The 19357-nt window shown below is 42.5% G+C and overlaps 1 protein-coding gene across 4 annotated transcripts in view; it reads right to left on the bottom strand.

Moving 5' to 3' along the window:
• C6H11orf24 (chromosome 6 C11orf24 homolog) overlaps positions 1-19357 on the bottom strand; it is an 85064-nt gene that overhangs the window by 49521 nt on the left and 16186 nt on the right. Inside the window, exon 3 of one of the 4 annotated variants that reach the window (XM_053946684.1) lies at positions 12088-12336. The exons of 2 other annotated variants lie outside the window; for them this stretch is intronic. The gene's annotated coding sequence lies outside the window, so the exon portion shown is untranslated. Of the gene's footprint in view, positions 1-12087; positions 12430-19357 lie in introns of those variants that run through there. One more of the 4 variants, XM_053946689.1, reaches the window with a different exon arrangement.

Below are 19357 nucleotides of genomic sequence, written 5' to 3' on the forward strand. Positions count from 1 at the left end.
CTAAAGCTGCCCAGCAGCTGAGACATCCATGAAACAGCTAAAAGCCTTCTAACTTCTTGCTTAAATTTAGACATACTCCTATATATCCCAAATTAATGTGTTAGATTTTGTGCCAACACGTGTCATCTTTTTTTTTTTCTTCTCAACTTATGCATACATAGATGCAGGATTTACAGACAGGAATTATCTCTCCTCCTCCATTCCTGATTACCTGGCTGAACAGCCACAGCCTTTCTCATTTATTCATGTAAGATAGGATCTTCGCTCCTTGATCATCTCAGTAACCTTTTCTTGTGCATAATCATCACAGCCAGAATTAATCCTTCTCAGAAGGGAGAGTAGAGTGTGGGGAGCTGTGCCTTCACAGAACGGTGTATATTTCTTTGCTTCCTGCATCCTTAGAAATAACTGCCCAGGGATCAAGAATCACTCTCCTCACCTTATGCTAAGGACTGGAATGTTTCCATCTGAAGAAAAAAAGTGAGTCACACCACTTCCTACAGAGGCAAGTAAAGATTCCTGGTTGGGCAAAAGGCAAACACCACTGGCAATTATTAGCCACAGATGTGTGTCATAATGATTTGGGTGGCATAGACAGACCTTACTTTATTGTTTCTGTTTCAGAACTGCAGTAAATCATTCAGAATGAAAAATGGGAGGGTCCTGATTTAAGCAGGAACCTGTATCACTGAAGCAGAGAAATAGGTCTGAAATGAAGCTGTGAGTTGCTGTGTGTTTTTTTCTCCTCCACCTTCTCTCCTTTCCCTGTCCTGTTGACCTATGAATTACAGAATTACAGAATATGCAGAGTTGGAAGGGACCCACAAGAATCACCAAGTCCAACTCCCATCCCGGCACAGCACCATCCATGTCATGTGTCACACCATGTGCCCAAGAGCATTGTCCAAACACGTCTTGAGCTCTGTCAGGCTTGGTGCTGTGACCGCTTCCATGGGGAGCCTGTTCCAGTGCCCAAACACCAACAAAAGGCGAAGAACCTTTTTCTAATATCTAAACCAAACATCCCCTGACACTTCAGGCCATTCCCTTTGGTCCTGTCACTGGTCATCACATGAAGCCACACACGTCCATTTATTGCTTGGTCCTATTTGCTGTCAAGCCTGCTTGCCTTTTAGGTGATGCACAAGCCAGGTAACAGCACTGCAATTTCTAAAGTATGCTTGTTTAAACAGAAGCAGTATCAACTGTCAACTCAAGAGCAGCTCAGCCAAGTGTGTAGCACCTCGTCTACCCCTGATCTGGCTGGCCACAGTCTCCTCACCACCAAGGCCAGGCTTAGAGGCTCCAAGGAAAGCTGCAGGACCCCCTGCCTGCTGTTAGCAGACTATTCATCTTCCTAACAGAGTCCTGAGCAACTCTGCCCATCCTGGCGGAACCAAACCACACGCTCATGTTTGCTAAGTCTACACAAAGAAATCCCTAAAACACCTAGCAAAGACAACACAGGCTCCCCTTTGAGGGAGAACTCCCTGCAGAACCACCATACAGAGGACTGCTCTCTCCTGCAGTGGCAGCCCTCTCATGTCCCCACTACTGGGCACAAAGGGCAGGAGGAAGGGTGTGTTGGAGATACAACCAGATGCTGTTTCCAGCAGAGGAAGGGCTTGCAACTCCACCCATCCATCTCTCGTGACAGAGTTTTTTCTGCAACAAAGCATTAAACAAGATGCTTCTTGTGTCCAGTGTGGATTCCTACTCCCCAAATCTCTCTCAACTCCCCTTTGTAGCTCCTCCTACCCTTAGACAGAGAAGTGATCCACGTCTGGTGCTGCAAATTAAAAGGAGCTCCAAGCTTTGGCCAAAAAGAGGCAGACCTTTTTGTCTCAGAGGCACATAGGGATGCACAGAGCAGGCAGAGAAGGTTCAGCAGGTTTATGGCTCACTGATCTGAGATGAGATAGGCCTAAAAGATCCTAATTTACGGATGTACAATAATTTTCTTCCAGCAATCTTCACAGAAATCGCAAACACACACACATACACACCCCATTTACACGATCAAGTCTTTATCTTTTAGTATTTACTACTGGTCCCTTTATATATTATATAAATAATATATAATTATTTCATATAGAAGCCTTCTGTTTTTTTCTGAACAATGCAAATTTTTCTTATATATGTAATGGCCATGTTGCTATTGCTTCTGCAATTCTTTTTACGAAAAAATCTGTGCAAGCTTTACCAGCAGTAGTGAAATGTGTCTTACACCCTGGCTCCCCTGAGAACCAGAAAGCATGTTAACTTCATCCTGTTAACTTCCACTCTGCTGTTCACAAGGCAAAAAGATATAACCAAAAATAATTCAGCTGCACAAGAGTCAAGTTCAAGGACCCTTAATTCAGCTCCTTGGATGAGAAGCATTCTTTTTCTGCAGCTTGTGTGTCATACCATAACAACATAAACCTTTAGAAAAGTAAAGTCCTACACAGGAAATCTGACATCATGCAACTGCTCAGTGGGCCAGTGTGCCAAGCAGAGCACGTAAAAATGCAGAGAATTTCACCACAGAGAGCCAATTGAGTCCTGCCAGGCTCTTTTAAAGTCATTAGCACTGTATTTCATGGTGCACAGACCCCAACACTGTGGTGTTGAAATGTCACAAGTGGTGTTTGCTTAACAGACAAGACAAATCTCAGATGAACCTTTAACTAAAAGTAGAAATTACATACAAAATAAACAAACAAAAATTTCCACCAATTTCGTACTTAAAACTTGAAATGTGTTCTGTACCTTCCCAGTCTTCCCTTGCCAGCAACCAGGTTTTACCAGATTTTCAATCCCACGCTGTCCTGTCAGCATGCAAAACTTCCCCCCTCAAATCAGATTCCCCACCCACCCCTTAAGTGTATAACACAATACTTGAGGTTCTTGGGACAAGCACTTGCCATTGTGCTCATGTGTCATTGGTTTTTGTCATTGTGCCAGATCATATGAAAACAAAGCAATTTTAAGTACACTGGGTGCAATTGTTACAAAAATAGTTGAATGGGCTATTATAGGCACAGTGCTTTCTTTTAAAATACATGCATTCTTGAGATATATTGTAGGATATACAATAGGATGTTTCTAAATTTGAGGTGATTTTCCCAGTCTGAATACGTGGGAATATGTTGCGTGGGTTTTAAAGAAAATAAACTGATAATGCTTTGCAGCCTACCTCCTAATGTCTCATAGACAACAGATTAAAAACTACTGTTCTATATCAAACCATACCACTTTTTAGAACCCATTTGAAATTTCCTTTCTTACTTAAAAACCTGTAAAGATAGCAACCTGTAAAAGACAAAATACCACAAGCCTTCAGGTTGCTCGAAAAATCATGGTAAGTATGACACTTTCTGGAATTTCAGTCAACCTTACTAATCTGCTGTTATGTCACTTTTTTTAGATAAATCCATACTAGCAACAGATTGTTCAGCTTTGGAACTAATAAGGAAATAATTCAGTGAATAATTTCCAACCCCTGAATCTGATCTCAATTTCCTTGTCCTGGGTATGCACTCACATGGTGTAGAGTTCATTTTTTCACCTTTTTTTTATGACTCTGAGCAAGTTGCAAGGGGCCACACAAGCAAGCTGATATCCATATATCTGTTGACAGTATCTGTCATTTCCAGTATTGGATGTGACTGCCAGGGATAGGCTGGGCACATATATTGTCTCAGGAAGATAGGCTCTTACACACTCGCTCCTGGCTGACCTGCTGATATCTGTCTCAACATCTCCTACATCTCCTCCATCAGTCAAGTGTCATCCACCCCAGTCCCATCCCATGGTCTCTCACAAGATACAGCCACAGGCTGGTCACATCCTCACAAAATTCTATCTTTCTCCCTGAAATTGAAAATTGTTCTGAGCAATCTCAGTCCTTTCTCCTAACAATCCCTGCTCTTCTGGGCTGGTCCATGCTTGATGTTTTTCTTGCATTTGTGTTTTGCTTTCATTGATCCATGTACAAAACAGAACTTCTCTGCCTTTTTCTTTTGGATATAGTACTTGCTCTTCTGCTGTTCAATCCGGTAATTTCTCATCATATGACCAGAGCAATCAGGGCTATCACAGGATGTTTTGGCTGCCAGTTTAATGTTGTGCTCTATCCCAACAAGCAGGCACAGGAAAAATCTCTGAACAAAAATGGAGAAAGCAGGGTTAGTGCCCCTTGGCCTTCCCTGAGGGTTTGTGCACCTGCCTCTCAGTGATACCTCGTTTTTACAAAAATTAAAGATTAAGGGGTGAAGCTTTGTCTCCTTCCTTAACCTGTAGCAAGCCTGCAGCCTTTTTTTTCTACCTGATTCACACTGGAGACCCATATAGCCAGAGGAACAGAGATACAGTGGCCTTATCATGGATGTGAAATGTCTGATGCAGACAACATGATTGTATATTGACAGATGGAGCATGTACTGTCACGCATAGTTATGTGACTTACATCACCACACTAGATGACTTACATCTTAATTTTTGAAACTTTTCCCTTTCTCAGGGCATGCTCTGCCAGCTCAGGCACAGTTCTTCCAAACAGCAGTTCATTGCAGCTTTCTTTGTAACCTTTCCATTTTGACATACACCTCACACTGACCGTGATATTGTCAGTAATGCCATGTTTGTGACTCTTAATTGAAAAATCCTTTTCCAGTTTGATGCACTGTGTTACAATCCAAAGAACATCTTTCATGACGTAGGAATCTCTTTCCTTGCTCTCTATGCACAGTTTTCCTGTATTTTGTAAATGTTTTAACAGTGACCTGGGTCTATTACAAGTTCTGCATATTTCTCGCATCATTCGCACTGATTGCCACACTGCTTCTCATATTTCTGCCCTCCATCAAGTTTCATTCTGTTAACTTTTTCCTAATACAGACAGCTATGAGCACCAAGTAATCTTTTCAGCACCTTTGTCTTTAGGAAAGACAGAGCATCCAGCATCTATCCGGTCAGTAAACTTTTTAATATCCCTTAATGATAGAAATAACCTCTTATTCCTGAACAACTCACTGTATTGTTTTCCCTTTGCTGTCACCTTGAGCCCTTCCATGGTAAATGACTTTTTTTTTCTTTTGGCAAGAATACTTTAGCACTTCCAGACTTTTCACAAAATGTCCTGCCTTGCTCCCACACTCCATCACACAGTGTGACAGTCTCATGTCACACATCTGGGTCTGCACTGTTGAGCAGTCTTTCCTGCTCCTCCAGATCACTGTCCCTGAAACATTTAACTTCCATTTTCTACAACCATACATCGTTTGTGTGTCCCATGATTCTCAAGGCTGCTCAGGCTCAAGAGGACCTTTCAATATTACCTCTCTTTCCAGGTCTCTCACATTTTGTATTGCTGTTTTCTTGACAAGCAAGACAGGCTTCATGATAAATCCTTCATGACAAATGAAAACAATTAATAGAATAAGATTTTTTTTTATATATATCTGCTCTTTCCTTGATGTAGGCTGTCACCATACTCTGTCCTTGTGCTCTTTTGTTTGACATTTAGCAGCCTAGTGTGCTCAGAGACACACTTGAAGCCTACCTATATGCCACAGCTGGATCTCTGCAGAACTTGTCATCAAACGTGCATCTCTTTAAGTTTCAGGTTTCAGTGCAAACACACTGTTTCACTGGATTATCTGAAACCTGCTCACTTTCAGAAGCCTTTGGCTTGTTTGGAGTGGTAACTTCAGGTGGAAGTAATGAAAAATTTGAAAGTTTTGCTTGGATTCACCCCAATTTCACCCCAAAAGCTCAATTCTAAGCTGAATCTTAAAGGATTTAAGATAAAGCACAGTCATCTGGAGTCATGTGACATTAGAGATTTCCAGTAATGGAATAACGCTTGAAGCTTCATCATGTATATGTCACTGTAATTCTGCTCTCCTCATGTAGCTGCAGATCGCTTTATAACCAAATATAAATATATACATTTTCCAGCAGTACTTGATAATGAAATTCTGAACTGATAGTTCATACTTGATGAAACTGTTATTATCAAATGACTGCAATTCTACCTTTTCAGATTGACTATTAGGACTGGCCCTTGCAATATTGTGCTCAGCCAGTTCATCTTGTTGATATAAATCTGATTTCACTCAGTGACATCCATTGACTATGCACCCCTTATACACAAGAGGGAAGAAAACAAATCTTCCACCTTTTGGACTTTTCCCTACCTTTGTTGTATCAAATACGTCTGTGTGTCAGAGTGTTTCATGAATAAAACCTTCACCCAGTGCCATCCTGTCCCTGTTTAAAGTCAGTATCTACATGCTCATGGCTAAGGGCTCCAAGAAGTGCTGCCATTCTGAACACAGTTTGCAACATCAAAAGATTTCTGCATGGTTGAAAATTTTCACTGCACAGGAATTTCATTGTAACACAAGTGTGGATCTGTCAAACCAGCTCTGCATCTCCTTAAGCATATTAGCATCCAAACACAAAAAATACAAGCCAGTGTCAACAAAGCTCAAAGCTGAAGAACTAGCCTTCCTCCCCTCACTCCTGGCCTGCAGCCATGCTACTGCTGGCTGTGCTCTGTTCACAGAGAATTCTGTGTCCTCAGGAGGGGCAGCAGGGGTACTAACTTACACAAAACTCAACTGCTGGGGGGCCAGAGGGGTTTTGTGGCAACAGGGGTTTTTTTGGGCTCAGCCTATGTTTCCATTGCCTGTGAATTTCACTCTCCATGACATTTCTATTTCACTCTTCAATACGAATGACACCAAGTTAAACAATAATGAGGGCAATCTTTTAATCATGCTGAACTGGATGAACTGTGGGGTTACTAGAGATCTCACGCCACCCTTACCAATGAAGAGGATTGTCCCTGGGCTGTGATCAGTCCCCTGCTAGATGTTGGCTTCTTTTTCCTACTGTCTCTCCTGCTCTGGTATCTTCATTTCCCCATTTACAAATCCGTGTGTACCACTGAGGGTCCAAAGAACACCAGTGCCAGGGCATGAGCAAATCTGTGTGTAGGAAGAAGGGGGGCGGAGCACTTCCAATTTCCAAAGTGCTTCTACATCAGTCTGTGGCAAATAAGATCTGCATTTAACGTTGCTTATATACACACACATATGTATGTGGGCAATCCTGGATGCACAGACAGACTGGGCAATGAGAGTCTGTAGAGCAGTGCCACAGAAAGGGCCCTGGGGGTCCTGGTCTGTGGGAACTTGGATCTGAGTCTGCACTGCCCTGGCAGCCAGGAGGGCCAACCCTGTCCTGGGGACATCAGGCACAGCTGGGCAAGGGAGGGGATTGTCCCCTCTGCTCTGCACTGGGGCAGCCTCTACTCGAGTGCTGGGGGCAGTTTTGGGTGCCACAATATAAAAATGACATGAAGCTATCAGAGAGTGTCCAAAGGAGGGCCATGAGGATGGTGAAGGCCTTGAGGGGAAGCTGTGTGAGGAGCAGCTGAGGTCACTTGGTCTGTTCAGCATGGAGGAGACTGAGGGGAGACCTCATTGCAGTTACAGCTTCCTCCTGAAGGGAAAAGGAGGGGCAGACACTGATCGCTTCTCTCTGGTAACACCTTCCTCGAGTTACAGGACTCGAAGAAATGGCCTGAAGTCACATCAGGGAGGTTTAGGTTGGATATTAGAAAAAGGTTCTTTATCCAGAGGGTGGCTGGGCACTGGAACAGGCTGCCCAGGGAAGTGGCCACAGCACCAGCCTGACAGAGTTCAAGAAGTATTTGGACAATGTTTTCAAGGCCCTTGATGGCATCCTTTGTGCATCCTGTGCAGGGCCAGGAGTTGGATTTGATGATCACTGGAGTCCCTTCCAACTTGATATATTCTGTGATTCTGTGATGTATATGCACATACATGAATGCAAGGTCCATATCCTCTCATTTATGTAGCTACTCTCATCTTCAGACTATCTCACAGTAATAAAAATATCCTTCTGAGTTAGAATAAAGGGGCATCTTCCCTTTCTAATATGCTGCAGAACATAGAGGTGTGAGCTTTATCTACAAGAATAAGTCTCCCCAGCCTAATTTGTAAGTATTGAATGAAACTGAACAATTAAAACCACTGTAGAAATTTTATAGAGGCAAATTTATGGACTCAGGTGAGCAAAATTAATGAATTCTTCCTGGGGCAGCCTACTATACCACCATTCTTAGGTTTCTGCTAGCCCTGCAGCTAGCAGAGCCTTGCAGCACTGTTGGCAGAATGGGAGAAGCTGCCGGGTGCTGCAGTTCACAGACTCATGTCTCAGTTCAAAGTCCCCTTTACCCATAACTAAAGCTGAAATGTGAACAAGGGGCAGATATACACTCCCTTGCCTGCATTTCAGGCAATGGACAGTCCCATCCAGAGTTAGTGCTCTCTGAAACCTGTGCGGGCAAACATGGGTCAGGACCTCATGTGGGATATCCATGGTAATTAGACTCTGGAGCTATGCTAGAAGCAAGGTGTTTCTGGACACCAAATTGTACTCTGGTCCATGAGGACCCCCCCATGGCTGTCCTTCAGTGCAGGGGATTTTCAACAGGCAGCATTATGAACCTCTCTGGCTCCACAAAACTAGACAGCTGGACTTCTGCAATGACCAGCTCTGTAGCTTAAGTTTTTTTGCACCCCACTGCCATGGATCCCTTACCTCTAAACTGGCATGTGCTGCCAGGCAGACAAATACACAAATACACTCCTCATTCACAGCTCAATGCAAAAATTCAGCAGCATTCTGGCTGTTGTGTGCAGATGAAGACATTAACAAAAGCAACAGAGCAGGAGCCCCACTTTCCTTCTCTCCCTTCTTCCCATCTCAATCTAACTGTGCTCAGTAATAAAATTTACAGCCTTAGTATTTGGAAATGACTTTTCCTTGGATACCACGTGCAAACTGAATTAGGTTTTAGTTTAAAAATGTTGTTAAGAAATTTAACAGCTCTGCAGAAACAAGTGCAAATCACCCAGTCCTCTACCTTCTTTCCCCAGTCATTGGGACAGCCATAAAAGTGCAATGAAGAACCAAATCTGCTGTAGTCCCTCTAGATGGAATTCAAATTTTGGAGACAACATTTCAAAAATGTAAAGGCTTCATTAACTAAGGAAGACTCAACAAGCAGGGATGAGCAACAATGAGATCCCCATAGCTAATGATAAAGTTTGTGTTGCTGGTGGAGATCATTGGTATAAAATGGAGCCCAGAGCACACATTCATTTTTGCACAGCTTGCACTTGAGAGAAATAAGGGATCAAAATATGTCAATCTGCTTTTTCACCTTGGCTTCCCACTTGTCTGCTAGAAATTCTCTGTGGCCAACAAGAGCTATGATTCAGGTTGTCCCCTGGTCCCTGAGAAACTTTTTCTGGAAGCCTTTTGGGCTAGGGAAAATGAGTCCATGATGCTTCTGTCTTCCTGTTAATAATGAGAAGTGACAGAGCCAATCCATGGATTCAAATTCTAAGATTTTCAAGGCAAGGTTTTAAGGCTTGAGTGGAAATCGGAGCATGCCTTAAACTGCCATGGAAACCCAACAACTTGTCAGCTCAGGAAGAATCACTGCTACTGTGTGGAGGCTGAGCTCGTGCCTGATGACATTTATGCTGCCTGTCCATGGGTAGCTCACTTTCCAGAGACCCAGTCCTCTATAAATCCTTGAAGGTACAGGGATGGGCTGAGTATAAATGAGTGCTGAAGTAAGCACACACTTCCCAGCTCACCCCAAGGGTCACTGAACTTACTGAGGTTTGGCACAAACGGTCACATTCGACAGGTAAGGGGAATTTACATTATCAACTTCACCTTATCAACTTCTTAATGAGGAACACCTCTTTGCAAAGGGAGTTACAAGATTAATATTTTATGTCTGAGGGCCCTGAAAAAGGGAGTGAGTCACACATCCTTTTTCCATCATGCTTTGCAAGATGATGCAATATGACTTCAAGTGTCACAAAAAAATACTCTTCTTTCTCCTCTTAATGAAAAATGTTTCTTTTTCTTTTATAAAGAAGACTGAAGCTTTGAGTCATGGCAAGTTGAGCTCCTTGTGAAAAGCTGGAGGCAAGCATGGCTGATTTTCAAGGGATAAAACTAAACCTAGTGTTAAATAGAGGAGTTTATTACTAGTCCTAAAATTAAAATCATGTTAGTCAAAGCTTTTTGTCAATGAATAGACTATTTCCCTACAATGGTTTTCCAGATTAGATTGATTCTGTAATTGAAAATAAAATGATGCAGAGAAAAGTCAATAACTCTTCTACGAGGTTCTGATACTATCACCACCCTGTGTCAGTCAACAGCTCTTTGGTTTCACAGTTCAGTTAAAACTGGGATCCTATTGGCAGAGCTTGTCTAGGAGTGTTCTAGGAACAGGGCTATGTGATTATATTTCTGATACTGTGCAAGGGAGGAAGAAGGCTGGTTTATGCCTCTGGGCCAAATTCAGTTCAGTAATTTTCCCCGCAGGCACAGCAGATATCCCTCATGCCAAGTGAGACCGTACATGCTGGTCCTTGGGAAGATTTTGAACTTGTAAACACCTCTGAAATAAACTCCAAAAGACTACATTGCAATAAAGAGATGTCATAAAAAATCCTAAGTAGAGTTTAGAATTGCTGATGTTCAGAGATTCTGAAAAGAATAATGCTTTTCCACTTAAATATTAAAATAAAAACTCAAACTTGTCACCAACACAGGGCCAAGTGGTGAGGGGGTGACTTTGTTATATGAAAAGCCCAGTGCAGGCTGCTGTGTGCACCCACAGTCATACTGCAAAATAGGGAGTTTCAGGTGCAGCATGTCCTAGATGTGAAAATGGACAAAAACATCCTACCTGCACCTTTTAAGGGAGTGAGGGGTTATTGCTTAGGTCAGATATTGTGGGTAAGTCTGCAGTCTGCACAAAGTATGGATAGATAATAATGTTTACACTGGCATGATGGACTTCAGCAACTTCCAAATTTTTATACTGAGATCTTTATGCAGTAGCATTCCTGTTTCTTGTCAGGAAATAGCTCATGTCAAAATCCAAAAGTATTATGATCAACACCCTATCTACAATTTTGCAAGTAAAATGTTGTCTCATTTGTATTTGAGGTGTTAATTACATTAGCACCTAAGGAAATATGATTCTAGGGAAAACAAACTACTGATCTGATCCAGAATTCGCTCTGCTGTCCTCTCTTGGTGGAGACAGGTATCTAGGCAATTCTGTTCTTCAGCCAAAAGTTAAAAGATCCAACTGAAGACTTCCAGCAAGAAGCTTTGTGTCCTCTATTAAATGGGAAGGGTGGAGCTAGGCAATAAGAGTGATCCTTTCTGATTTAAGTTTGTAACTGTGCCTTTCTGCGGTAACCCCATGGGAACAATCACACAGATCTCTGAAAGCAGCAGAGCTTATAAAAGAAGTAGTGGGAAGGCAGGATGATACTCATGGCAGAGCTGACAGTGGTGACAGCTGTTGCTTAGGAATGCACAGAAGCAGCAGAATTACAGTGTCTAGGAGTGCTTTCAAGAAAGCAATGGCTGAGGCTCTGCCACAGAGACTTGAAAAGCTGAATCCTTAGGGAAGAGGAAAACAAACTGCTAGCATACACTAAATAAGCCCTTTTATAAGTGGTTTTGGTTTTGAGGGGTTTTTTGGGGTTTGATTTTTTTTTTGGTTGATTGGGGCTTTTTTGTTTTGGTTTTTGTTTTGGTGGGTTTTTTTGGTTTTGTTCTTGGGGTGTTTTTTGGGGGGGGGGTGATTTTGTTTTTTGTTTTTTGAGTTTTTTTGTAATTTAAAAAGTAAATCGCCTGAGTTTTGAAGCAGGTGGTGTTTGTGCCTGGGCACTGCAATCAGGGAGCTGCTCCGGCAGCTCAGCCCGAGCACTATAGTGCGGCAACAACAGAGGAGTTGAGGAGAAGATAGCGGGGAGGAGGCACAGTCTGACTGCACAGAGATTAACTCCTTCCCTCCACTTCCAATCTCTCTGCAAAATTCTGCTGGAGGGGGAAGAAAAAACTCAATTTATGTCGCTTCCCCTCCTGTAATTAGCCAGAAGCACACTATGCTGTGTATGGGACCTTCTGCGGAGGGCCCTGCTGGTCCCGTCCTCACCTCCTGGCATCCTGCATCCTCACCTCCTGGCATCCTGGCATCCTGGAACCGGTCATTTGCAGCTGAGATGGCCATAAGCACTCGGAAACACCAGCCGGGTTTTCCTTCCAGCTCTCATCAGATGCTGCTCGGTCCCCTTAATTCTTTGGGTTAGTTCCCGTTTTCATTATATCTGCCTTTGTCTTGCTGATGGTGGCTGCATCTCAGTCCAGCCGAACCCGGACAGTACAGAGCATGATGCCATCCCAGCCACAAAGGTTTTGAAGTTGTTCCTTTCAAAAGCAGACAGGAAAGTATTTCTCATTCTAAGGAACAAGCTCGGGAGATGAAAAGCAGATCAGGTGATTTTGCCGTTTAACTCTTTTCTAGGTGAATGAAGAAATATCAGTGTCAATTAAACACCAGCGTTCACACAGGCATTCCCACCCCAATCCCACACTTCTTGTTTGCCCTTCCTAAGCACTTTGTTCCAAAGGTTTTTGTTTAGCCGGGATGCTCAGGGAATGGCAGCATTTCATACCAATAGCTGCATACTGATACAAACAGAGCAGAAACAAAGGAACTGCCTCTTACTCGTTTACTACTCGTTCACAGATTAAAACAAAAACTCAAACCAACAGCCATCCAAGACACCAGGAACAGGAACAAACCCTTAGCTAACTGGTAATTTCCACAGCTTTGAATTCTCGGTCTCACTTTCTCCTGTCATTCTCCGTGCTGTTTTGAAAGAGCAAGTTAGCAAGAACAAAGCACTGCAGAGAAGCAGATAGAATGCGCATACAGTGCCTTCTACTTGGCAGTCAAAACACAAGTTTTTCTCCAGGCTGCACTGGAATAACAGTAATGTACAGAGATTAGTCAACACATGATACCAAAAGCAACTTGGACATGCTAAAACAACTTCCTAGGGAACAAAGTAAAAAGAAAGTAAAAATTACACATTTTGCTTAACAGCTGCAGCAATTACATCAAACCCATCAGCAAGTATGAGATTTAATAGCCAGGGCATTGTCGCTTTCAATAAGCAGTATGAATATGTATCAATTGTAGGCTCAGGATAGAATTCCTTGAGTTGGGGCAGCAGGCATCTAAAACAGAGGAAGGTCAGCACTTGAGCCTTCTCCGGTTGCTTCAGTTTATCTCAAGTGTAGCAATTCCTTATGCCGTATAGGTCAGATTTAGATTCCTGTGGGACCCAGGGTTTATGCAGAGCTCTAGATTATGCATTCCTGCCAATGATTTGGTGGGATTGTCACTGCTGTGTTCCCCACAGAATGCTTCTGCATCATACCACTGAGTATAATCTTACTGCACAAGGCACAATTAAAGGATGGTATGAACCTTTACTACTGCACATTGAGCTTCAGCTTTCAACGTGTGCGTGTATGCAGGTGTGGGCTGATTCCTGAAATAAATAGAAAGTGAGAAAGTGCAAATATTTAATCACTATTTCTTGCCAATCCTGCCCCTCTGTAGGAAAAGTGATGCAAAACTAGGACCTCACATTTTCACTTTTTCCATATGAAAATCACAGGTCTCAGTGTAACGTAAGAGAAAGCTGAGAAGGCTAGAGGAAAATAGTAGGAGATTGAAAACCCTATGAGAAAGTGAGACCTTTTCTATCCTGTCTCTGTAATCTAGCTGAAGCATCTGCTATCCAAGTTGACATCAGCAGTCTAGCTAAAGAGAAATGCCTCCTGTCCCTTTGCAGCTCCTGATGGGTTGCATCAAATGCTGTCAGTTCAAATTAAGCACTGTTGTTTTCTCTCTGTGTCCTGCCTGCTGCCTGACGTGTTGCACTTCTGCGTGCAGCTGCAGTGCATGTACCCTGGCAGAGGCAGGTAACTGCTCTGCTCCCTTGATAGCTTGAGGAAGCAGCATGGCCAAGCTGGCAAATCACCATAGTAAGGATCAGACTTGCTCAGCTCTGCCCATCTCTGAAACTGGTCCTTTCCCTCCCTGCTTAACTCCAACTTTTTGTTTAGACAGAAACATTGCAGTCTAGCAGCCATTCAGAACAGGAGCCTTGTGCTTGTGCAGGCCCTAGAAAACAGATTTCCAGACTCAGCTAAGTACATGGTCTCAAATAAATGGAGCAGCACTGAAAATTAGAGCAGTGCATCCAGCTTCTTCTGTACTGTATATTTAATAGTGTTCCATATCCAGATGCTTCTACTTTCTCCAAAGACTAATTTTCTACTGATGTGAAACATCAACAGGGACCATTCAAAAAGTACAAATAGATACAATACTGAAGCAAGGATTTTTGGAGGAGATAAAAAAATCTCAAACTGTGAAGATGTACAATTATATTCTTCTGAAAACTGGAATATACAAAACCCATACATTTGGGACCCTGTGGCTTGTCCTCCCAGTTCTTAGATTAAATATCTTTTTGGATCTAAGACCATCATGGTTCAACACCAGCTGGCAACTCAGCCAGACATAGCCACTCAACTCAATCCCCCACAGGGGGATGGGGGAGAGAATCAGAAGGGGAGAAGCGAAAAAATTTGTTGGTTTGGATAAAGACAGTTTAATAGGGAAAGCAAAAGCCATGTGCATACAAGCAAAATAAGCCAAGTAATTAAATCACTTCCCATGGGCAGGTGTTCAGCCTTCCCCAGGAAAGGAGGGCTCCATCATGTGTAATGGTGACTTGGGAAGGCAATCATCATCCAACCCTTCCTTGTTCTTCCCCTAGCTTTATGTGCTGAGCACAATGCCATATGGTTTGGAATATCCCTTTGGTCAGCTGGGGTCAGCTGCCCTGGCTATGTGCCTTCCCAACTCCTTATGCACCCCCAGCCTCCTCGCTGGTGGAGTGGTGTGAGAAGCAGGAAAGGCCTTGACTCTGTGTAAGAACAGCCCCACAATAACTGAAACATCCTTGAATTTTCAGAGCTGTTTCCAGAACAAATCCAAAACACAGGCCCCCACTACCTATTGAGAAGAACATTAACTCTACCCCAACAAAATCAGCACAAAGACCAAACACTCTTAATTTCCTCTCATCTCTTAAATGACATCACTGGACTGTTGAGCAAAAGAGATTAGATCACAGCAAACGCAAATTTTCCCTCATAACACACTGAAGATCAGCTTTGACATCATGCCAGACTCTTAAAGGCTACCAAATTAATGCTCTATTTCGCCTCAACAAACTAGCAGGCACTGGGATTCCAGGGCTTTTAGAAGCCATGCGCTCAAGGTTTCAGACTGACTACTTCAGGAAGGTAAGTGTGGGTCAGAAAAAAATTTTTGCTTTGTTGTGGCTTGGAAAAACACTTTTATCTCTCCTGATTTTAGAGACTATCTTTCCTTTTCAGATGCTCCAATAACATTTTAGGGCTTCATCTGTTGGACAAAATGATTTGCACAGTCCAAGCTTTCTTCCTATGTTCATCCTGGAGATGTTGCTCTTTCAGACATCTTGCCTAATGTAGCCATTGACTCTAGGTGCCATTATGCCCCTAGGTCCATGGGGGATGGGAATGTCTTCCCTACACCCATCTCACTGGAGCAATTCTTTGCCAGGGCATATTTTTGATTTGTCAAGACACACACTTCACTGCAGAGCTGTCCTTTGTTGAGCAATAAAGGAGGTTGCCTTCTCTTGCTAGTACAAAACAAGTGGCTCAGAAGGAAGTATCTCACAATTTATTCACCAAGCCTTCCCAAAGAAAAACAACAGACAGAAAAAGTACAGGTTTAGGTCCCTTAAAATGTCCTGAGAATTATATACACTCTCTATTTGATTAGAATGTAGTGTGATACAGTGGGAAACACCACTGGAGCCATAATGAACCCACAGGACAGCCTGACAAGTTTCCAGACTAAACATGAAACCACAGTCTCTTGACTGTTTGTGTTTCTTTTTCCCTTGCATTTCTTCTCTGGTTCCCAGTGCATTAATTATCTTGTCCACAGACATGAAAATCTTCTAAATACTGTGAATACTGTGTTCTCTGCCTGCTCCCTCTCAGGTAGAGCATTGCCTTACTACTGAAGACTTCAATAAGGTTTTTAGCCAGGTAAAGAAGTGCAACTGGCACTTGCTGGGACTTGCACATACAACCACACCCTTTCAAACCCTTTGGAAGGAGTGTCTCAGAGCAGGTTTTCCCACTGAGAGACATGATCTTCCACCTGTTGACCTCTGGAATGGAAATTAAGAAGGAATGTGTCTCAGTAGACCATGCAAATGTTGGTAGAAATCCTGATACTGCTGAGAAAATCCTCTACTCTTTTCTTTTAACCCTTCTTTCCAAAATAAAGAAACACTTCTCATTTGACACGTCTATTAAATTTAGAGACCCTGCTGCATAAGAAATGCTGATGCAATGAAGGATTCTGCAGTCTCTTTCCGTCACCTCACGGTGCTAAAACAAATACCAGACATTCACCAAAGAACATCAAACAGGTAAGCACAACCCAGCTCAAACTGGTCATGCCATAGGGAAAACCTCACTTACAGCAACATGGAGATTGAAAACCAGTGGGCTTCCAATGTCATCTTGGTATGGAGTATTAAAAGAGCTAGCCCAGATCCTGAAAACCCTAAAGCATATGCAGCAGAAAGATTCATACAGGCTAATTTACACCTGCTACTCTGCAGTTAGTTTGAATATCTCCATGGAGTTTTCCTGAAGGCAAAGACAGAGAGAGAGAATGTCAAAAATTTAACATACGTTGCAGTGTTTACTATGAGGGCAACTAATAATGATCCCTCTGTGATCATATAGCAGAATAAATTGTTTGGAAAGAGCAGTCAAGAAGTGTTTCTTAAAACAAAGAATCTACTGAACTTCATTCTTCCCTCCAATTTTTGCACAGTTTTGGCACCTTTATTTAGCAAGTGTTGTAGTGCTTCTCACTGAACAAGAATTAGGTGTTAGAATAAGCCTCTGCCAAAAATGCTGACTAAACACTTGTGATACCAAGAAGATGGAGAAATGCAGCTGAGTGGCATCACATGCATGATATTAATTTCTCCGTTCTTCTTCTACCCTCGTCTCCACTATTGAAATAAAGATTGCTGAATCTACCAAGTACTCCCCCATATAGGGTCAATATCCAATTCCTTCTGTAATATGCCCTACTGCTTTATCAGTCCAGTCTTACATGTGTCATAACAATGCTTTCATCATTTTCTTTGTGAGGTAATTCATCAGTCTCCTAGACAACATGACAGTAGTACATAGGTCCAAAAATTAGGCAAGAGAAGCTGTATTCGAATTCCTCTGTAAGACATCTGGTAAACAAACCTGGCTCCACAGCTTCTCTCTTCACATATTTCAACTACCACCAGATATTTATCAAACCCCTGTAGCATAGCCAAGTTCTTCTTTCTTGAGTCCTTTTTTTTTTTCTTCATTGTCTTGTTTGAATGTAGATGCAATGCTGGTTAGAACCAGTAACTGAGTACTGTCACTAGGTAATTTTTAGTCTTGTTCCACACACACTGAAGTGACCAAGCATTTAATTTAAATCCAGATGTTCCCAATTCTTTATTGAAAGTTGCTAAGGTAGGTTGGACACATTTTTCTAACCACTTCAAGTTGCTCTGTTTTCTCTTGGTTTCCTGTGGAGATCTTTCTCATTCAATAAACCCCTTCCTCTGGCAGAATAAAGTATGTTGGATCAGACATTAATTTTTTAAATGTCTGGCACTTGTCCTTATTAGAACAGAAATCAAATAGACCCATATAGAGAGTATTCCTAATTGTGTGTCCTTGTTTAACCCAAGGTTGTATGTATAAGCAGAGGCTTCTACAGATCTGAAGTTGCAACATGTTTTAGTTTGCCAGTAATCACACATTTGCTGGAAGTCTTCAGTGACATCTACACGAAGGTCCAAAACCAAGTGGAAATTAGAAATCCCATTACTCATGGGTTTGCAATTAAATAACTTATTCAAAGTCATGACCAGGACATGCATTCAGCAACTCTGAAATGCAGCTATGCTCAGGAACTTCAGGCCAAACTCTGTTATAAAACAGGGTGAATCCTGATGAATACAACTGCCTTGAAGGTCTCCTAGAGACCACTGGGAGCTTGCCACACCTGTGCAGCAATAATCAAAAGTAGATCCATCCTTATCAATATTTGAACTGGAACTCTGTCATATATAAAAGCTGAAGTTAGTTGATAATTATTTCTGTAGGCAAGCAGTAGTGTGTAAAAATTTTATAATATGGGCACTGGAATCAACATAATAGAAGAAGGTAGCAACTAAGAAGAAAATTCAGCAGAGAATTTTACGGGGATATAGTTTCTCATATCTTACTTATTACTGAAAGAAATGCACCAGGACAGGCTGGGGGGAACCTCCTGGAAAGCAGCTCTGTGGAGAAGGACCTGGGGGTCCTGGTGGACAACAAGCTGTCCATGGCCAGCAGTGCCCTTGTGGCCAAGAAGGCCAATGGTATCCTGGGGTGCATTTGGAACAGCGTTGCCAGCAGGTCGAGGGAAATGATCCTGCCCCTCTACTCAGTCCTCATGAGGCACATCTGGAGTTCTGTATCCACTTCTGGGCTCCTCAGGACTACAGAGACTTGGAGCTCCTGGAACAAGTCCAGTGGAGGGCAACAAAGAGGGTTAAGGGACTGGAGCATCTCACAAGGAAATGCTGAGAGACCTGGGCCTTCAGCCTCAAGAAGAGAAGACTGAGAGGAGACCTCATCAATGCCAGTAAGTACCTGAAGTGAGGGTGCCAGGAGAAGGGAGCCAAGCAATAGAACAAGAGGCAGTGGGCAGAAACTGATGCACAGGAAGTTTAATCTGAACACAAGGAAGAACTTCTTTACTATGTGGGTGATCACACGCTGGATTGGCCAGAGAGAGTGTGGAGTGTTCTTCACTGGAGATACTCAGGATCTATCTGGACACAATCCTGTGCCATGTGCTCTGGGGTGGCCCTGCTTAAGCAGGGAAGTTGGATCAGATCACTATGGTCTCTTCCAACCTGACCCATTCTGTGATTCTGTGAAATGGCCCCAAACAGACAAATAGTGTCATTGACTTATGACATTCTGGATTTAAAGAAATTGAGATTCAGTGCTAAAGCATGAATCTGTAACTCAAAATACTTTTTAGGTAGAATTAAGTACAATATTTTGCTAAATCAGGAAGCTAACTGCCTGACTGTTGACTTTGAAATGTTTCCATCACCTTTTAAAGAAAGAAAATTAAGTACCTTAGTGATTCTCCTACTCCTAAAATACTTTTCTTCTTCTTTAAATGGGCCATCACTGATAAATGCTGAGATGTATAAGGAATGCACAAAGCAAG

The sequence above is a fragment of the Vidua chalybeata genome, chromosome 6 (genome assembly GCF_026979565.1).
Source record: "Vidua chalybeata isolate OUT-0048 chromosome 6, bVidCha1 merged haplotype, whole genome shotgun sequence".
In the NCBI taxonomy this organism is placed as follows: Eukaryota; Metazoa; Chordata; class Aves; order Passeriformes; family Viduidae; genus Vidua; species Vidua chalybeata.